Source organism: Chinchilla lanigera, unplaced genomic scaffold (genome assembly GCF_000276665.1).
Source record: "Chinchilla lanigera isolate Chin_1 unplaced genomic scaffold, ChiLan1.0 scaffold00005, whole genome shotgun sequence".
Classification (NCBI taxonomy): domain Eukaryota; kingdom Metazoa; phylum Chordata; class Mammalia; order Rodentia; family Chinchillidae; genus Chinchilla; species Chinchilla lanigera.
In genome coordinates this window covers 7,323,297-7,333,419 of record NW_004955406.1, presented here as the reverse complement: position 1 = coordinate 7,333,419, position 10,123 = coordinate 7,323,297, and the positions used below count along the sequence as shown (strand labels likewise).

General features: G+C 41.6%; 1 long non-coding RNA gene across 3 annotated transcripts in view; it reads right to left on the bottom strand.

Moving 5' to 3' along the window:
• Positions 1 to 1,098: 1,098 nt before the first annotated feature.
• LOC102004451 overlaps positions 1,099 to 10,123 on the bottom strand; it is a 21,390-nt gene continuing 12,365 nt past the window's right edge. Inside the window, exons 2-7 of one of the 3 annotated variants that reach the window (XR_001236295.1) lie at positions 8,996 to 9,152; positions 8,444 to 8,591; positions 6,957 to 7,106; positions 1,946 to 2,338; positions 1,255 to 1,510; positions 1,099 to 1,175 (exon numbers count right to left, since the gene is read on the bottom strand). This is a non-coding gene — a long non-coding RNA (uncharacterized LOC102004451). The remainder of the gene's footprint in view (positions 1,176 to 1,254; positions 1,511 to 1,945; positions 2,339 to 6,956; positions 7,107 to 8,443; positions 8,592 to 8,995; positions 9,153 to 10,123) is intronic. The other 2 variants (XR_259483.2, XR_259484.2) reach the window with 2 other exon arrangements.

Below are 10,123 nucleotides of genomic sequence, written 5' to 3'. Positions count from 1 at the left end.
TGCCTCTCATATGCAGAGCAGGAAGTTAGGTATAGTTTGCTAAGCACATGTGTTGAAGGGCTAGCCTGCAGCACTATTGGGAGGTGGTGGAACCTTTACGAGGAGGGGTTTCATGGGAGGAAGTGAGGTCACTGAGGGAATACTCTCAAAAGGGGATGCCAGAAACATGGAAGATTTTTGACTTTCTTATTCATTCTCAGACAAGATGAGGTAAATAGGCCTCCTCTACCACACATTCCTGCCATGATGTACTGTGCCACCATAAGCCATGGTAATAAGCAACCGCGGACTGAAACTTCTGAAGCCATAAGCCAAAACAAACCCTTGCCTCTTTTTAAATTATTTCTCTCAGGTATTTTGTCATAGTAACAGAAAGCTGACAAACACAGAGCACTTGTCTGGGACATATAGATGACACTACTGCAAGTAGAGAATTAGCCACATGGCCAGTGTAGAAGCAATATCTTGGCTGGAAAATTCCTACCAGCAGTGCTTGAGAATCCTGATGATGTAAAGTTAATCTGGTTAATATAAAGTTAAAGTGGTTAAAGGGATAAGCTCTTTAAAGAAGATTCATTTAAGAGGGAATTTTAATGCTGGCAATTTCTACAGGGCCATATGGGAAGACATGCTGGGAACAGAGGAACTTTTCAGCATCTTCAGTTACAACTAGTTTGTGTTTTTCCTGGGAGGACATTAGTGGGTCAGTTTATACATGTAATATTCTATTGAATATATATTCTGACTAATAAAACTGGGTTCACTGCAACAAGTGGAAAATGCCTATTACCATATAACACTCAACTTCTGGGTTTATCCCAATAAATAACCCAAGATTATCAAATGTGTGCCTTGGACAGGATTTATGAGTGTTCCCTACTATGGTGTGAACACCAAAAAGGCAGGAACTCTGGCTCACCTCTGTGGCTCTACAGCACCAAACATGGCACTTGGCCCTGAGAAGCAACAGAGAAATCCTTGCTGAGGGGAGAAGGAAGAAGGCCAGGAAAGGAAAGGGATAAGGGCAATCAAGAGTTACCTCAGGTAGGGCTGGGGATATAGCTCAGTGGCATAAGCGCCTGCCTGGCAAGCGCAAGGTCCTGAGTTCGATTCCTGGTACTGAAAAAAGAGTTACCTCAGGTACTGTGAGGCCAACATGGCCACTATCCAGGGACCTAAAAAGAAAAGAATGGTAAATAGTAGCATCCACAAATACTCTTTGGCCAAAAGGTACAACAGTGAATCACGTCTTACCAAGAACTCTGCTGTTTCATTTAGTTATCTCTTCGGAAGCTGCATAGGTCTTTTATCAGCCACAGGAGCAATTAACACTGTTAAGACTGAAAATGTTATAATAACCTTCTTCCAGCTGTTCATAACTTCCCATGTGTGGGGTAGAGTTTTCTCCATTTGCCATCAGCCTAAAGGCAACTTTTGGAAGCTTGAGAAATAGGTCTCACGTTTATGTTTAATTTGGTAAAAATTATATCCTGCTTATTTTCTTCCTCCCCTGTAGTAAAACACAAAATAGAAATAGAGTATAGAATCAAATAATTTCCAAGGGTAAAGCAGTAACACAACTTGGTGTTCAAGTTAGGAAATACTAATTATTTTCTCTTCCTGATCTTCAAAAGTAACATTTTTATTAGAAACATACTTTGCCTGTTGTCATAGATATTGTGCATTTTACCTTTTAAAAACCAAGTCAGTGCTAAATTATGTTTTCCTTTAAGGAGGATATAATTTCATATTCAACCAGCACAGCAGTTTCAGGCTTACCAATTAAGTCTGTAGAAGGAATTATTATCACCCTTCTAGTTACAATCTCTCCTACCTAGCAAAAAGCTCAGAAAAAAATGGAAAGACCCACATAAAGGTTAAAGAAGCAATTCACTAAAGCAAGTGAACCTGAATGCTAAATTTTGAGAGCACCATTAATACTCACTGTGTTTTGCATTAGTAATTAGTATTCCTGCACCAGGAAGAGATATTTCCAAGTATTTTGAACTTGGGTTTCTGCACTGATTACATTTCGAGTTCAGTGTTGTTTCTTAATCTTTGTTGGCGTTCAGTGAGCTTGCCCTTTCACGGCTGGCTCTACCAAACAATAAATGTGACCATTTTGGAAGTCCAACAACAGGAGTGGTTTTTTAGAAAACCAGCAGCCAAACTGATTCACCGCATTGGCCTCCTTCCCAGGGATGGAGATAATGCTAGTTGTAGTACCGGTTATCCTTCGTGAGAATAGAATGGTGACTCTCAGGGCTGCAATTGCACAGCTGGCCAGGCGAATTGAAGAATGTCTAGGATGACGGCAATAATGGAGATGACTCCTAGGCTGGAGCAAGTCCTGAATTAAGTTAGTACATTCAAAGTTGCCATAGAAACCCTATTGGAATGTCCTCACATCTGCAGAATTGATTTCATGTTTAAATGTTAATATGCCTTCCTACATTTAATGATAAAGACAAATATGGAGGAAAGAAAACATACTCTCACGTCTGAACTCCTTAAAACATCGAATAATTTCCCAACACAAAGTCACCCTTTCTAACCGATGGACCAAAGAAGAGGTAGTGTGGGTTGCCACGGCTGGGAGTCGTTTAGGAGAGTCTGTGTGCCTTTACGTCAAATGCGGCACTCTGAAAGGCACTGCTGTAATTCAGCAAACCCAGCTTGTACTTGAAGCCAAATGAAATGCAAAGTTGCCTTTCAATGGCAAACCTCACAGAGGAAAATGTCAGTTAGCAATTGTGAGAAGTTTCAGCTACTGTATTTTTCACAGACTGAATTTTACCAGTAAACGTCGGTGAGAAAACATTTGGAGGCTCTTTTAAAATGCTTACATTATCAATTAATCTATAGTACGTTTTAAATAAATATTTCTATTAAATGTAACGAAAACCAGCATTTGTATGGCTTGCACCTAAATTATCATCATCTCTGCAAAGCAGATGCGGAATGCAAGACTAGGCGAACAATCGGCACTGTAATTTGCCCAGTAACATTGTTTTAGATCTAATTAGTGCTTATGCAGATCCTTTACAAAAATGTGAAAACTGCACCAGGATGTAATTGTTTAATGAATTTAGTGCAAAGCACATCTGCATAAATTCCATTTTAGCTGAAAAAACTAAGTTCAACTGCTATTTGCTCCAGAGCCAAAACATTGTGAATTGTGCCCACTGTGCTTTAGCCTTGCTCTGCTGGCTTGGATATTTCAAATAAATACTACAAAGTTAAAGCCTCCAGCTGCAGACCAACCCATCTGTAGATGTTTGTTATATTTGGCAGTATTGCAGAATGGTCGTGCCTTCCTGCTGGAAAAAAAAGAAAAACCCAAAGTTTTGTCAGCAAAAGAGAGAGAGAAAGAGAGAGAGGGAGATGAAGAGAGAGAGAGAGAAGTAAAAGTTTGAAATATTCATCACCCAATGGGAGTAAAGTTTTCAGTATGAACCCTTACCTAGTGGTGAATTTTAAACACCTGTTCCAGCTGAGCCTACCACGGCATTGCTTTCTCCCGTCCTCTCTAACATCCAAGTTCAGTTAAAAGCACAGGAAGTTGAATTAAACACAAGTTTACTGAAATTAGAATTTCAGCCTTTCCTTTAACTTGCCAGAGATCTTATTTGACACTTTTTACGATCAGTGTGTAAGTGCAAAAAACTCCTACAAAATGAGATGAGGTCGTTACAGATGCTCACATGATTGACTGGAAAAGTAACACTTCTTGGTGTTTCGGGGCTGGTTTTTGTTGTTGTTTTGTTCTGTTCTTTGGTCTTTTGGCTGCTGCATTTTTGTTGCAAATGAAGTACTAAACCAAAAATGTTTGTTCTCTTAGCTCCTGTATAGATAGAGGCCAGTGGGTTGACAGAGCTTGGGTAGGAGCAGTACGGAGGTGCTGGGGTCTCAGCAGAATTCGGTAAAATGATAAACCAGCTAGTCTGCCCCGTTCACCTCAGTGTTCCAGTTTAGGTGTAAACCACCTGAAAGGAGTGCTGCAGTGTCGCTGACGCAGATACTAATTAAAGCAGATACTGCTGTGCTGTTTCTGTTGGTTTTCTACTATAGAGCCAGTGTCAGACTGTCTCAGGTTTGGGCTCCCTGTGAAACAGACTCCCCAAGGCAGAAATGTGTCTGCAGCACATTTATGGGAAAGTGCAGCACTGGCTGATCCACACCTGGCTGCAAGACTGGGCAGAAAGGGAGGTCAACCTTGGGGCAGCTGCCAGAGGCCTCAGCGAGCTGCACAGAGTGCTCTGGAGCTGAGGTGCTTCCTGCAGGATTAGACTGAGCACAGGCAAAGGAGCTTGGCCTCTCATTCCGTATCAATCAGGCACTGGATATGCATTGGGCCTGCACAGGGGCGTAGCTCAGTGGGGCACTTCCCTTTGGCTGGGGGACACCTGTGAGCTGACTGCAGCCAGTGCTCCTGCAGGCTGGAGAAATGGTACCTGGGACCTAAGTGAGGATCTTATTCTTAATCCATAACATCTACTGTGTTCAGTCCTTGCACACTTGGGCCCACTAATTCCTTGTGTAATAATTTCACTCCACCTGGGAATCATGCCTACAAGATTCTCACCATCTCTTCTAGAGAAACAAGAGGAAGGAGGATAGAATGAACTGCAGTCGCTAACTGTATTTCCTCTTCTGCCCGTGCCTTATTGCTAGCATCACTGATGATATAGATAGCTTACCTGGTGGGTGAACTGGCCACCTTGCACTTCTCAGGCTGTGCAAGCTGTGCTTGTCTATCATCAAAATTTGTCAGGAAGGATGAGTTGACACCAACATAGGTCACCAGAGTGCAAGCACATTGTCCTCTGCCCAACTGGGTACTAGCCCTACCTCCTCATGATGATCAAAACCAATTCCTGCTGCTGGGATGGTGACTCCTTTCCTCACCTGATAGTCTCTGGGCTTAAGGATCCTGGAGGAACAGATGCTAGCTATAACTCAAAGTTTAGTGAGACCATTGCTTTGCCCCTGATGAGAGCTTTCCCCTTGTTGGAAGCAAAACTTCTATCTTCAGAAAAGTGGGAGAAGATGGAATGAGAAGGACACATTCCCCAAATAGGTCACTGAGAGTCACAGTGAGTGAGACTGTTTCCTTCCACCCTGATTCCAGATCCATGTATTCTACCTATTGGAGACACAGTACCATGCAATTGTCATTGACTTGGCATCCTAGAGGATGGAGTCCCATACTTGCAGCATGTTAGCTTCCTGTGGCCCCTAAACGGCTCCTTTCCAAGGCTTTCTCATCTCCCTATCAGGCCAGCAGCTTCTAGTCTGTACAATATGGGACCAGATTAGTATAGCCCCATGGTCAATAGCTTCCTGCTACATCTCCTTTGCTGTAAAGTAGATTACTTTGTGCAATACTATGCAAGGTAGGCTACCATAGCAATGGAAAAAACACTTTTTGGACCTTCAGATGGTAGCTTAAGTCCTCTAGGCAAGAAGATTAAACCAATACCTGACATACATATACATCCTAATGTGATAAATCACTTCCTTTTCTGGGTTGTAAACAGTATAATGTAATCAACTTCCCTTTAAGTGGATCTTGGAGGAATAGTGCTCCACCTGAGGCTCAACAATTGTCACTGTGGCTTGAAGATTGGATATTCAACAGTAGTGATGACTAAGTCAGCCTTGATTAGTGGGATTGCATGCAGATGACCTCATACAGAGCCTCCAACCCTGAGGTAGGAGCTACCACCTTTATGCACCAATTTTACCAGAATTTAGGTGGCCAGTGATACAGGTTGCTGACAATATCTGGTGAGCCATCCTATCTGTGTGGTTGTTTAGTGCTTCTTCTGTAGTAGATACTCTACTAAACTAGAGAGGACATTAAACGATGATGGCAGACCTATGCTACCATTGCCATTGCCCATAAACCTCTGTATGGACCACTTCTTTTGTTCTCAAAAGTGGATGATCAACTGCATAGTTCAAAGCTCCTCCTATTGAAAGAATTTCCCTTATCTATACTTCAAAGTCCTAGGTGAGCTATCATGTAGCCATTATCCATTTTTGACCTGAATTTACTAGCTCATCTGGCCCTTGCATAGACCAAAGTTGGCTTTTTCCTTTCTCTATTAGCTAATCAGTAAGAGATCATGCCATCCTCATGATCATGCAGGGATCATCATATAGGTGAGCTAAGGGAGAGGAGCTGGTGTCATGGTGATGATGACATGAGGGTCTGGGCCACTTGCTTGTGTGGCCTTCTTTTACTGATTTGCCTTGCTTCTGTTTCATTCTGGATATATCACTTCTATCTTATGATGGATTGCTCTTAGGCCCACACAACCTTGTAACTTGATGGGTTGGACAGAATTCAGGTTATCATGGACAGTTCTGGATACATGGTAACTTCACATGCCATGGTTAGACACTCCACCTCACCCAAGGCCATTAGCATGCCAGGAGCTAGGCTTTCAAATGATGTGTAATTCTCTGCTGCAGATGGCATGGCCGTGCTCCAGAACCCTAGGGGTCCTCACTGTGAGTCTCCCACTGGCTTGCCATAAACTTCACAGGCCATCTTTTTCCACCACAGATACCTCTAATAACAGAAAGTCTGATACTCATATATGGCCCAAGCAGCAGGACTGCTTCCATCACGCCATAGACCGGATGTAGACTTTTCCTGCACTGTGTCCCACCCAGAGTTAACAGCCTTCCACTTCACTTGGTAAATGTGTCAGGATAATATTTCCAGGTGGGGAAATGCTGCCTCCAGATTCCTAAAAAGGCTTATGATGCGCTTCTTTCTTAATGAAAGGCTTATGATGTGCTTCTTCCTTAATGAAAGGAGGTATAAATGCAATAACATTGTCTTTCACTTAAATATTCATGTACCTAAGGACATGCTTCCATGTTCTGGCATAATAATAACAAACCATATCTGTAACAGCACAAGAACTGGGAATATTACTTACCTAAGTTTGAGTTTGTAGCACTTAATATCCTCCAGAATCTCTCCAGTGTTTGTAGGACCCAGATTGTTGAATGACATGTGGTCTATGATTAGCACTCCTATTCCAGGATACTTTCAGGCTTTATTGGTGGCACTAATCTCCATCATTTTCCTTAGGATGTAATATTGTTTCCATTGTCATTTATTCTTTTAGCTAGGGTTGGGAGCAGTTTTGAAGTCTACTATTTGACCTTCTGTACTTTGATTTGTGATTCCACAAATTCCCAAACCAAAGACTCAGCATTGGCTTCTGCCACAGACTAAGTATGTCCTTTCCAATGATACTTTCAAGACTAAGGGAATGATCATTTGATGGGTTCATGGACCCATGGACTCATGGGTGTGAATCAGTCCAGATCTTATTACCATTTATTACATGGTCCCCAGTATGCTTTAATTCCAATAGGAGGAACATGAAAGTACTTCAGATCCTCCAGTATTCATGTGAACTCAGAATCTATGCTCAAGAATCCTGGAAATGTCTTGGTATCCCTTTCCTCCACTGTATGATTACCTGAGTAGAGGGCACCAGATCTCTTTGGGAAAATATTGGATGTATCATAATCATATGGAGTTTGGGGATCTAATCCTCCTCAATGCTGAGAGGGAGCACAGTTCTGCCATCAACCACAGCCTGCAGAGGACAGACAAGCTGAGGTTCTCCAAAACACTGAAGCCTAAATTATCAGCTTATTCCTTATTGCTTTGGAAGGGATGTCCTGATAGGCTTCAGAACAGTGGATCCTTCCGTATTCATTATGAATCTGGGTCTTCGTGGGATTCATCTCTCCTCTCACCTTTTGGAGTGTCCTTCAAAACCTCCCAAGTAGCATAATCAGCTGGTAGGTTTCTAGGTTTTCATAGTATATCCAGTCTAGCACATCCAGTTATCTGAGTTTTTCCATCCCTCTTGCTATCATTTTCTATAGAACTCTAATAGTTCCATTTCATTGTCCCATGTTTCTGAGAAACAACCTGACTGTATGTCCATAGGGTATGATCACCCAGAATTACACACCAAAGTGTATAATTGTGTAACACAAGAGAGATCCATATCAACACACCTCTACCTGATCCTATTGTCCTTGATAAAGCACTTTCAGGATTCAGCCACACGCACACTTTCCCAACTTTTGCTGGTGTGAATTTAGTAATTTCACAGCTTCTTCAGCATAAACTCCCCTTCCTCACCTACCAGGCTTTGCACTTCCTCAGCCAAATAATGTTCTGACTTGATCCTAGTTATCAATCTGCTACAGTGGACCTAGGGTAGATCCTACAGTGGGGAAGGACCATGTGTTGCCTTGCAAGACACAAACATCTGCACCATCCATTGGGGAGGATGAGTGGGTCAGAAAGGAGTGGGCCACCTTTGTAAGTCTCTAGGATTGAGGAAAATCTAGCTTTCAAGGGCTCTTGTGGGACCAACACATATGCACCCCCTCTAACCTTTAGCTTTGAAGGCCATGACTTCAAAATAGTAAGCCTGTAGAGATTGAAAATTCCATCTTCTATAGAACTTCATGACCCTTGTAGTTAAGTCCTAGGGCTGATTCTCACTCTTTTCTTCTGTTTTCTTTTATATTTTTGGCTCTCACTGCAGGAGATGAGAATTCTTCATATATTCCAAAGGGGTTTTAAATTGGCGATTATTCAGTCAAAGGCATTATTTGTCTTTTCCCAATACATTGGTGGCATTCAGCAAGAGCTATCTGATGTCACTCTACTTTTGAATGCTACTGTCTTCCCACACCCTAAACTCTCCCAACAGTTTATTATTAGCAGTATTAGTATTCTCGCATCACAACTCATCATTGGTGGAAAATTAAACAATTTCCCAAGATATTATACCAAGAAATGTGGATCATCTAATTCCCAAAGACCAGTTTAAAGTATACACTCAGATCTGCATCCTTACACCAACTACCTCAGGACAGGTAATAAATTCTGTGACAGATTTATGTGTAAAAAGTTTATCAAGGAATGCTCAGAGAGCCATACCTGGGAAGATGGAGAAGAAGCTGGATTCCCTTAGTTTCACCCGTTCCTTGTCAATCAAGTACCAGCTGATTTCCAGCATTTTCCCATTTCTTTAAATTGTCCTGGCATCTTTATCTTTGTAGGGATGATCCAGAGTCCCATGGCTTTGAAGCAGCTTCTAAATGACATGGAGATCAGATCACTCTGGCTCAAAACATTCTCCTTTCAACTATGGTTGTCCTGTAGTTTCTCTCTGTGTGTCTTGGTTTCTCTCTCTCTCTCTCTTCCTTCATCAACTACAAACACACACACACACACACACACACACACACACAAACACACAAACACACATTCATTCACTTACTCATGCACAATCTCCTCTCTTTCAGAAGTGATACCTTCAGCTATTATAAAACTCATTCCCACATCATTGCCTTCTTAAGGATTTGGGAAAGAGAAAAAGGTACAGAGGCTCTGAAATAATCATTAAATAATTGCTTAGTTGCTTATTTTATTGTTTGTTTATTGCCTATATTTGTGGAAAAAGAGAAAATGTTGAAGGCTGGGAGGAAGCAGCAATTTTACTCCACTCCTTTCCCTGAATTCCTATATCTTTACCAAATTCAGTTTACGTCACTTGTCAAGAAGTAGTACGGTTTTCAATATCTTCTGTTTGTTTGGTGTTTTTGTCCCCTTGAATAGATTCCCCTTTCTCAGGAGTGTAACCTGCCTTCAGGATCCAGTGGGTTCCAGATACTGCAATGGCACTCACCCTCATTCTCACCCTGTTTCTTCTTTTTTCTTGGTTTAATCAGAAAAGACAACCATGATTTCTGTCATTGTTCTCACTTGAATACATAAACAGCTTCTGTATTATAATTTTAATGATTTTCTCTAACTTTGCCTTATGAAAAAGGACAGCGGGGCCCAAATTATTGGTTGTAATTCTTTACAGATAATTATTCTATCACCTACTAGAAACTATATTACAACAAGCAAGAAATCTAGCACCATAACAATATTTTCCACCATTTGGAGAAACTGACAGAATGTAGTAGCATAATAGGATTTAGTTACAAAAGACATTCAGAGACTTTGGAGGGGGACCTGTTATAGCGCATGCCATCTCCTCTTTCCTGGTGAAATCCA